Source organism: Lepisosteus platostomus, chromosome 4 (genome assembly GCF_059453375.1).
Source record: "Lepisosteus platostomus isolate fLepPlt1 chromosome 4, fLepPlt1.hap1, whole genome shotgun sequence".
Taxonomy (NCBI): Eukaryota; Metazoa; Chordata; class Actinopteri; order Semionotiformes; family Lepisosteidae; genus Lepisosteus; species Lepisosteus platostomus.
Genome location: NC_142614.1, coordinates 22,880,070 through 22,890,576, shown reverse-complemented (window position 1 = coordinate 22,890,576; position 10,507 = coordinate 22,880,070). Strand labels below are relative to the sequence as shown.

Here is a 10,507-nt window from a genome sequence, read left to right as displayed (position 1 = left end):
CTGTATGCTTTTAAAGCAACTAACCAATTAACTATATTCACACGGTAATTATTCTTGTAGTTGGGCATCTTACTGTCAAGCAACATAGCACAATAGATGAGCAATTCAGAAAGGAACTATTAGGACCAAATTCACATGGTGATTTTTTTCAAGAATGAAAGAAAACCTGCAGTTAAAACTACGAAGCCATACTCATCCAAGTTAAAACTATTGCTCCAGAGAAACTGATAGAAAAAACAGACGTGGGAAGGAACACCATTTGCCTTTGTTCCTCTTTTGTTCCACTGAGAAAATGGCTTATAATATCAGTATGAGAAGCTATTACTACAGGAGAGCTGAAACCTGATCCATCCACTGCTGCTGGTGACAGCTGGTGGAAAAAAAAGAACAGACACAGCTGCAAACTAAGCAGATAATGGCGGGGTTCAGTAACCAGAAGCTGCCAGAAATCTGTGCTGTTCAATGCTTCAGTCCCCAGAGATTGAAACACAGGTATGATGTGAGAAACACTGCAAAGTAAAGAAAAAGTTGAAAAAAGCTGACTTCTTAAACCTTTATTTAAAAAAATAACAAGGCTTTATTTTAGAGTGTGATGTTTCTTGATCATACATTGAAAGCCACAAGATATATGCTGTTGCATTTCATTATTCAATATTTTTCAAATAATGTACTGTATTCCTCATTTTTGTTCAAAGTACAAGCTTCTAGAATACATATCTGAAAAAAAATCCTATGCTGAATCATTTTACGTTAATGTTTAATGTTAAGACTCTTTCTCAATCTTGCCGTATTTCAGAATCATCTTATGTTATTGTTCTGTCTTGTTATTGTTTCTTCTACTATTGTAAACTACTGTATAAACCAATTACTTTTAAAGATCTAACTTCCGTCAGTACAAAAGAACAATAAGTTATTTACAATGCAGTTGCAAGTAAGGTTTCTGTTCAGTTTAGCAATCTGCTTATCACTGAAAGCTTCCATTACACATTTGTAGTTATTAATGGACTCCTCTTTAAAGCTCCACCCACTTATTATCAAACTTTAAATTTGCTCTATGTTTTATTTTTCAGACATTGAAAAAATGTACATCTGCAGTTTTGTTCTAAAGTGTTTTGTGTTTTTTTATCCACTTTTTTTTTACCACATATATCACTTGGGGGTTCTGGAGACGCAAAACAGAAAGGAATTTGCAAAAAAAGGTTTCCAAGGAGTGTAACTCAAGCTGTTGCTAGGTCAGGTTTTGGATACCTGCCAGTCCCGGGCCTGTTAATTTATGCCATTCAGGCATTGTTCAGTAAGATATTGGAGCCATGACATGACCCTGGTTTCTTGGCTTCCACATTAGAAGTCATATAGAAAGAATCACTGCATGAATACAGATGAAATTACACTATATCCTGTCGCAGAAATGAGTTTAATATGTAGCGGGTGACAACAGTGCAATCTGTGGACCTTATTTTGTTCAACTCAGGAAGAGTGCTTGCTGATCTGTGCACTCTGCTTCATGCTGTTAAAGTTACTGTATTTCTTACTACGTGTACCTTCTACATCCTACATTTTGAAGTCCTTGTTGATATTAGTCAGTTCTTTCTTCTTAAAAACATATCTAATTTCTAATATTTCCTCTATTAGTCAACATAATTGTCCCCATTTCAGAAAATTGAAATGCGAAATGATTAGACGTAGAAAACTGATCTACAGTAATTAATCTGATCTATTTTTACGGGATGTTAGAAGATCGCATCACAGTTTAAAACAAATAAGTGATAAAATGGCATTGGAATTTCTGTTCTTTTTGTTTCTTTCTCATGATATTAAATATCAGCCTGTGTAGACTGTCCATTACAGTTATTTTAGCATTTAGTCTTTCAAATTCCTTCTTATTCTTAGTTTTCTACACAAGGAAGTAAATATTCAAAGGTTACTGGAGGCTGCACAAGTCACTGCTTATTCCAAACATGTTTGTAAAAACTGTTTAACTTTGCAACCTCCTTAAGATGTTTTTTGTAATTAAAATGGCTCACTTTAATTACATGTTTGGAAAGATAAACTCCAAAATAAATATAACATTTATTTTTTTAAGTTTATATTTTCTTATATTTATTACAGCTGATTGAAGATATGACAGTTGTTTGATAAAAACAACCAAGATGTGGACTTTTTATTCTGTTTTTTCAGGTTGATTTTGGACTTCAAAAAGTCCAAAATTTATTTGGACCAAAACATGGTGTGACCACCAGATTTGAGCAAGAGTACTATTTTCCTACTCACAAAGTATCTCAATTGTATGTTAAAGCAGAATATTGAACGATCTTGGCATATGCTGTGTGGCTTTCGAATACTGTACATACCAAACACTTAACAATTTTCTGTATAAAAATGGGATCAGTGTAGAAACTACAGTTAAGAATCAGTTACGAATCTGTTTCTGATGTTATGCTCTACTTAATGGACTAAACTTGAAATTATAACTGGAACCAACTTCATTTCTAGCTTCCAAGGTGTCCCACCCCTTATCATTTATTCAGAAAATATACATTAAAATTAAGGAACAGTTGCTGATACAGTAAGGTCAAATTAAATAATAAAGTAACAGTGAGACTAGCGCAATCTGGACAAACAATGCAAGTGTTATGCCAACAAATCAAATAGGAAGAATTAGAACAGTATACAGATAGACTGGATATGAAGCAGTAATGTAAACACCTAGTACGTATTTGTTTATATTACTTTACAGTTGTTAATGCAACAGTGCTCATGGACTTGCAGAAATAACATCACCCCCTTTTGAAAGCTAGACAGTGTAAAACTCTGTCACAGCAGACAACCCAGCCTGTATGTTATCAGCTGTCTAGGAAGCAGAGGTGTGCATGCTCAAAACCCATGAGCAACCAGGATTAAATCCTGTCAGGGGCAAGGAGAGCTCCACTCATCACATTTACATTACTTGTTTAATCTGAGTAAGTGAAATTAGCAAATTGCTAATGCAGTATAAAAGTTCTAGAAGGATGTAGTTGTCTAAGCAGATGACACTTGAGCAGCATCTGAAAGGTAGAAGGGGGGTAGTTTTATGGCTTTCTGTGGGTAGTTCATTCCATCAGCCAGGAGAGCTAGTGGAGAATTAATGGGATCTAGAAATGGGATAATGGAGAATGGTTGCAGAGAGTCTGGTGGTAAACATATTACACTACAGCTGCTTTAGAACAGAACTGCTGCGAGATGATGGGCTGAAAGGGCTCAGGGGATCTTCAGGAATTTCTGGAGAGACTCAGTGAAAGCGAGGCTATGAGTGTTGAATGGAAAGAGATGAAGCAGGCCGGTTGAATGTCAGTGGAAGGTTTAGAAGGATGAGGAAGGTGGGTGTGGGCTGTCCAGAGAAATGAGGCAGGAAATCCAGCTGAAGAGAAAACTGCCTGGCAGCGGAGATGCCGGAGCAGAGGCGCCTTAGGGAGACAGACACCAGACCAGCTGGAAAAAAAAGCAGAGGCCAGCAGATTATGATGATGGTGAACATTGAAGCAGCATTCGGTAAGGAAGCTCAATGTTGGACCACTGATCTAATGGAGAAAGCTGCCTTCAATAGCCAGACTAATGGGAGGTAGATTGGCTGCCTCATTGGAAGGCAGGTGGCCTAATGGAAATACAGCCTGATGTCGTTCACACAAGGTCAGAGGCTGCTGGCAATGGTGGGAAGCGAGCCACTCCCAGCCCAGACATAAAAAAAAGAACAGGCTGTCATGAGATGTGGGGGGCTAAAGATAACTAGGAGCAAAGTGGTTGAGGCAGCAGTAAGCAAGAAGTAGGGCTCTAAATCAGATGCGTAGAATAATAGAGTGCCAGAAGATAGAATGGAGCACTGGAGTAGCATAATAAGAAACATGGAAGAGAAAATATGAGGTGAGGTGCAGAACTCTGGATAGGTTGCAGTGGGTGGCAGGGAGAGGGAGTTAGATTAAGTGGGAGACCATTAGTGTCTTGGCAAGGAGTTGCATAGAATAGCTCGTAAGGAAGGAAGGGGCAGATTCTGCGAATGCAGCTCCAGAAGAAGCATGAGAAATGTGTCATAGAAATTGGTGAGAGTAGAAGAGGTGGGTCGGGGATGTCACAGACTTCCTTGCCATAGTGGGGTCCACTATGCGATAGTGGGATACAAAGAGGGAAGGGGGAAAGGAGGTCTTTGAGATGCTGAATTGAAGATGATGAGCTGGCAACAAGGAAGTGATGACTGTGAGACAGGCAAAGATCTAGAAAGAAACATGATCAAGGAGGAAAGTTGAACACCGTCAACATAACTGTGGTATAAAAACCACATGGCGATAAGAGAACCCAGGGAACAGCTGTGGTGAAAGCAAAGTGGGGGACCTTTGAAAGATCCTCAGGGACACCAGTGGAAAAGGGACGTGTCAGTAGTGCTGTATGTGCAGAAAGGTTGGAGAAGAATAATCAGAAAGGTTATAATCAGAAAGGTTGGAGAAGAACCAGGTGTGAGCAGTGCCACAAATCCTTAGGTCAGTGTGTGCCGACATGAGAAAAGAGTTCAGTTGTGGCTTTTCTTCTCTTTTTAAGCATGGAATAAACCTTTACTTGTTCCATAAAATGTTTTAGTTTAAAATGTAAATTTGTTCTACATTCAATTACCATTCATCTTAGAATTATTGTCACAATTAACATTTCAAAATGTAATATTCCATCTGTATTGTCACACAGCTTTGTTAAGTGCCTTGAGGCAATCTTGTTGTGAAAGGCACTATATAAAATAAATTGAATTGAATTGAATTGAATCTTCTTTAGGTGTCATACCTTGTAAATGGTCAGTGCGGGTATGATATGGAATTCATCAACATCAAAGGTTTTATTCCATATGCGAGAATATTCAAATAATTATATCAACAATTTTCTCTGTGATACAGTTATGTGTTGCTTTAGATTCTATGTTCACTGTAAATTGTTTTGTCCTTTTTGTGCTGAGCTGCTTGAAGCTCAGACAGTTTATGATATCGCTGTACTACCTTTACAGGGAAAGAGGAGGAGAATGTGATTTCCTGTTATGTTTTTTATATGGTTATAGGTCAGAGGTCTCCCACCCTGGGTTTGTTGAGCTACAGTACAATCCAATTAGTGTTATAGATAACACATTTAAAGGAACCAGATTATCTCAAAATTATTAATGTCTGCAATGCAAACAAAATCATACTGTAGAGGAGTAATTTCAATTATATCTTCTGTGGAGCTCAAAGAGAAACAGATTGATAACTTACAGTACGTAGAATCCCTATTATTACTAAGAAAATAAAATTTCTAGCGCCTGTGACTGCCCTTATTTCATTTCTTGAGAGTAATTAACAGTAAAAAGGCTAAATAAGATGTTTTCAACTGGTCAGATATACTCAATGCCGTCAGCATTATCGTTGCCCGTCGCATGTGGCATTGTGTCTTATACCCACCCAAGCACTGAACACTGCTTCTTGTGTGTTTGAGTTTATTAGCAGTGAGGTCACTAGGTTTAAGATCTGCTTGGTGAAAAAGGTAGACTGTTCTAACCCAAATGAATGAACCACTTCTCTCTTCATCTATCATGCTTCTCCCAATTTTATTATCTCTATTTTTATTTCCAAATAGTTGGATTCAGGCTGCGCATCTTATAGCTGGTAAAGCCACTACCAGGTGTTTGGTTGGATGACCAAAGGGTTTTAATAAAATGCATTATCAATGCCAACACCAGAAAATATATTTCAGCCACTTGAGCAACAAGAAGGAGAGAGACTGGTGAAGCTTGCCACCAATTGAGTCAGGAGAGAAATACTATGAACATGTTCACCTGACCTTTGATAACTTTGATTGCACTTTCTCAATTTTTTTGCAAATAACATCTGGCTTTGCTATGAAAGTGCTTCTTCCCCAAAGAATGCGTTAATGGAGGTATGACTGTGTTTTTCAGAGCTTTGAAAATAATATAAATATATAAGTTTGCAAAGAGATTATGTTGTTAGAACATTAAAAAAACTAATGAAAAGAGACAAATATCAAAAAAGAAAATCAGATTTAATATTACATTTTAGATATTAAAATAATATTTTATTAAACATTATTATTTATAACACAGGCAGGGTGGCACAGTGCTTAGCATTGCTGCCTGGCAGTGCTGTGGTCCTGAGTTCAATTCCCAACGTGGGTTGCCATCTGTGGAGTTTGTATGATCTCCCCATGTTTGCATGTTCTCCGTGTTGCCTCTCACAGCCCATGGACAACCTGGTAGGTCCATTGGCTTGTGGAAATATTGACCCTGGTGTGTTTGGATCTCTATGTGCCCTTAGATAGACTGGCATCCTTGTTCAGGGTGTATCGTGCCTTGTGCCCATTACATACTGAGTTAGGCATCGACCCCCACTGCGACCCTGTACAAGATAATCATACAGTATCAGAAATGGATGGACATTGTTAGATGTTTTTAAATAAAATATTCCTATTATATTGTATATATTTGTGGCATACAACATATACATTACATATGATACATTTCAAGGGCAATATATGGTATTATGGTAATATATTATAATACGTGAAAACCTGGCACCTATGAAAATCGGTACAATATTTGCTAAGTTCTGTTTTTTTTAATAAATAACTTATTTTACTGTTATACAGTAAAAACAGTGGCTGTTTGGGTGATATGTTTTCAAAAGGCCTGAGAGAAAATACATCTTTTCAGCTACAGAACAGTTCATGTGATACAATGCATAGAGTATACAGTTTATGAAGTGACTATATCACAGCAGGGGATATTTTATGGGCTCTGTTTAAATGACCAGGTCATTAAACATCAAGCAGCAGCAAGCTGATCCATTCAGTGAACCCTCTGAGAGTGAAGCTGTGAAAGGGGAAGCAAGCAGGATATTTTCACCCTTAGAGGGACTTTATTTGATGGTGTGTTTTGTAGACAGGCCTGTTTCAAAAGACAATAATCATAGGCTCTTAACTTCACTTGAAATACAATATTCAGACTTGAGACACAACACTGATGGTGGTCTATCTTCTTAGGATATGTACTGTAGTTCCAGAGAGGTCTAGAGCTGCAGATGTCTTTTTAAAAATATATAATGTACATTATACTGTGTTTTTCTCAGATTTTATCCATCCACCCATCCATTGTGAGAAATATAAATATATATAAACTTATTCCCAGAGAGAGTACACGACAGGAGTTTCGTTCATTACAGAGAGCAGCATTTCTTTGATTAATGTCTTGTGCCTATAGGACAAGAAGTTCTTCAAAAAGTAAAAATTGAAAAGATATATTTAGTGAGTTGGTTGTATCCCCACGGGATCCCATGGGATCCAACTTTCAGTCATGGAAAATATGAGTGCTGATCCCTTGGCTTTGATACTTTTAATGCAGATGCGACGTTAACAATTGGACCTTTTTAAGAGCTGTTAAAGGTTTAAAAAGGAGAGTGTTTTTCAATTGAAAACGCTCCACAAAAAATGCCCGACAAAAGCCCTTTTCAAATACCTCAAAAGTATGATTTTTCACCTTGGTATTCTTTTGGTCTTTGTCCTTACAGTAATACAAAACGCAATTTGTGAGAACATTAAATAGGATTTTTTTGTTATTAGACAAAATCACAGTGATTACTTTTTCAAAACTTTAGTGCTTTCATGTACAGTATATTTTAGGTTGAATGGTAAGCAATCGACCAAAACTTTGAAAAGCAGTCTTCAAAGTGGATTACAGAGTTAAATGTATATTGGAAATGACAAATAAGGATTTGCTTATTTTTAGGGTGGATTAGTTCTGGGCTTTTTGTGTATATGAAGGGGAGAGAGTAGGTATGTATACGTTTTTTTCTTTTATCAGACAGAAATGGTTCTTCATGGCATGTTAATCATGTCAATTTTGACACAGAGTAAATGAGCTGCCTGGAGACTCCTCTTTTCTGCAAAGCATAGCAAGAAAAAGATGGTCAATGCATTAAAAATGGGGGATGAAAATTCAGTGGTTTAATTAAATAAGTCTGCGAGGGGAAAAACTCGAATGTTGGGAAATGGAAGGCTGTAATGGTCTCATATTATCTGCTTGCTCCTTAAGGTTACATTCCCAGTTCACCGTTGCCAGAATGCCAGGAGGTTACATATTTCCTTGAACACAACACAGCAGTGGCATAAAATAGGGGTCTGTACCGAGTCCTGAACACTCAGTGCTTTTCCCTTTGGAATGGAAGGTCAAGAGCTTACTCCCCAGGCCTAAGCTGAATCAATTCTCTGAGGCAGCTCTGCTTCCTGTGCAGGGGTTTGAGAAATCCTGCAGTTATTTAAAAACCTATCGCAGGGAAAAGTTCGTTTTTCTAAGGCCTACAGATCCTGTTAATCACGCAATGGGAACTACAGTCTCAGAGGCTTTGTGCTGGAGCACATAAAGCATTAAACAGCCACACAGAATTGCACCAGAAAGCAAACATTGTCATTCTGTCAGAAATGAGACAAGTCAGGAAAATGGTTTATAGGAAACATTTTATTTTTACGCCATAATATAAGAAAGATCTTCCCTATTAAGAAGGAAATGATACCAGTCTAGACAGGATATAACTTAGCATTATAACACTGTATGGGGAGAAAATAGTATGCTACACCTGCTTTAAGAAGGCACTGCTCATGTTTTCTACACCTGTGCCAGGAAAAATAAATTCGAAAAGCAGTCTTTGGAAATGCTCATAAACCAAGAAGCTTAAACTGCTTCCAGTTTATGCAGTCTATGCAATTGTAATAAATTATTCTAGAAGTCAAAGACTTCATTGTCCAGATTATTTAACTTACAAAGTTATCTGAGGCAGTTAAAATAGTAAAATGTTTTTAAGTGCTGTGTAAGAACGTTCTTTTCAAGTTCCAGTTATTGTTTTCTAACAATATTAGAGAAACAAAGAGGAACAAAAACACAATTAAATGAAGTGGTAATAGTGATTTGTTGAAGACTGATATATAGAGATGTTCTGCAGATGAGGAGTGGCTGCATTTATTTATGTGTTGTATTTATTTATGAAAGGAGTTGGCATGATAGAAGTAATATATTTGTACTGTTTGTTACAGATCTAAATGTACACAGAAGAAATATTTAAATATCTTGTTATTTCATAAAGCTGAGTACAAAACACGGATTTTGAGCTTTTTTATACTCTTCTCAAAACATTAATTGTTATCACCATGTTTCAGTGATCTGTCACATTTTAGAAATATTTTGTTGTTGAGATGAAATACGTAGCTTTTGATTAAGCTGCTGATTGTGAATTTAATTATACCCTAAGCAGGGCTGTTTTTTAATAAAAAAGTTATGCCTTACAGCTGTCATTTTTCATTATGTGCAATCCTAACATTAACTATAACACATTTTATCCCTGACATTAATTTTGATTTATGGATTAACATTATTCCTGTGAACAATTAAATAAATTTGCATTTTCCTGCTAGTGGTAATCAGAACAGTTGGGAAAGTTTTAAACCACAACCACGTGGTGGCTGTTTTTAAGAGCCTATTCAAGTGTCAGTATAAATTGAGTAACAGATTGTTTGAAAGAGAACCCATAAAAAGAAAGGAGCCCCAGCTAATGACTGTGATTTCAGGATTCCATACAGTGAGAAAGTAAGATGCTGAAGACTTTGCTCCTGGAAATGGTTATTGTAAAAACTAATCCTCCTAATTGTTACAGAGATAGATTACATTCAGTTACTGTTTTTGCTGCCTAAAACACTCTTCTTGTGTATCAGACAGTTGTCCCCTTGTATGAATGGTGCACACTAGAGAGTATTTTATAACTGTCTGGTTTTCATTTTTAACCTGTCATGTTCTTGAGAGGGTTACATATTGACTATCTGCAGTACAAAGAGAATGACTGAAAAAAACTTAAAAGTAGAAGTAAAACTATTTCTTTCCACAGTGTCCCCGATGAAAAGAAGCTTTTTCATGCTTGACGTTATTGAGAGCTTCAGTAGAAGAATTTTTTTTAAACCAAACATCAATGCATTTGTATTTTTATTAAAATATCAAGTGAATTTCTAAAGCTTTTGAATTGTCATTATGTAAATTTGGGATCACTGATCCCATGTTCTCTCATTTTCAGTCTCTCCAATCCACAATCCTTGTGTATATTAATAATAATATGTAAATATTTGTCCTATAGATAAAGAAATAAAAGGTTTGACAATGGAGGAACGTGAAAAGTAGAAAAGTATAATGGAATAGTATCTAAATTGTTTTTAATAGTGTGGATCATTCCCATGCCATTTTGCTTGTTGAAAAGGGCAATGTAGAATAGACTTTAACTAAAGGCAGCTTGAACTACTTAATAATTTTTGAAGTCCTTTCAAAAGTTGAGTTCAAGCTCTTGAAAGGCTGTCCTCATTATAGCAACCTCCAATTTTAATACCCTTAATTAACTGAATGTTGATTTAACATGATAATTCAAGAATTCTTTCAATACGTTCTGATGGAATACTGTCACACGACTCTTACTGACTT

The 10,507-nt window shown here is 36.5% G+C and overlaps 1 long non-coding RNA gene across 1 annotated transcript; it reads left to right on the top strand.

The window, feature by feature from the left end:
- Window positions 1-3,799: 3,799 nt before the first annotated feature.
- LOC148672967 (uncharacterized) lies at window positions 3,800-10,041 on the top strand. The gene is made up of 3 exons (XR_015935902.1): window positions 3,800-3,897; window positions 7,781-7,827; window positions 9,927-10,041. It is a non-coding gene; the product is annotated as an uncharacterized LOC148672967 (long non-coding RNA).
- Window positions 10,042-10,507: the final 466 nt, after the last annotated feature.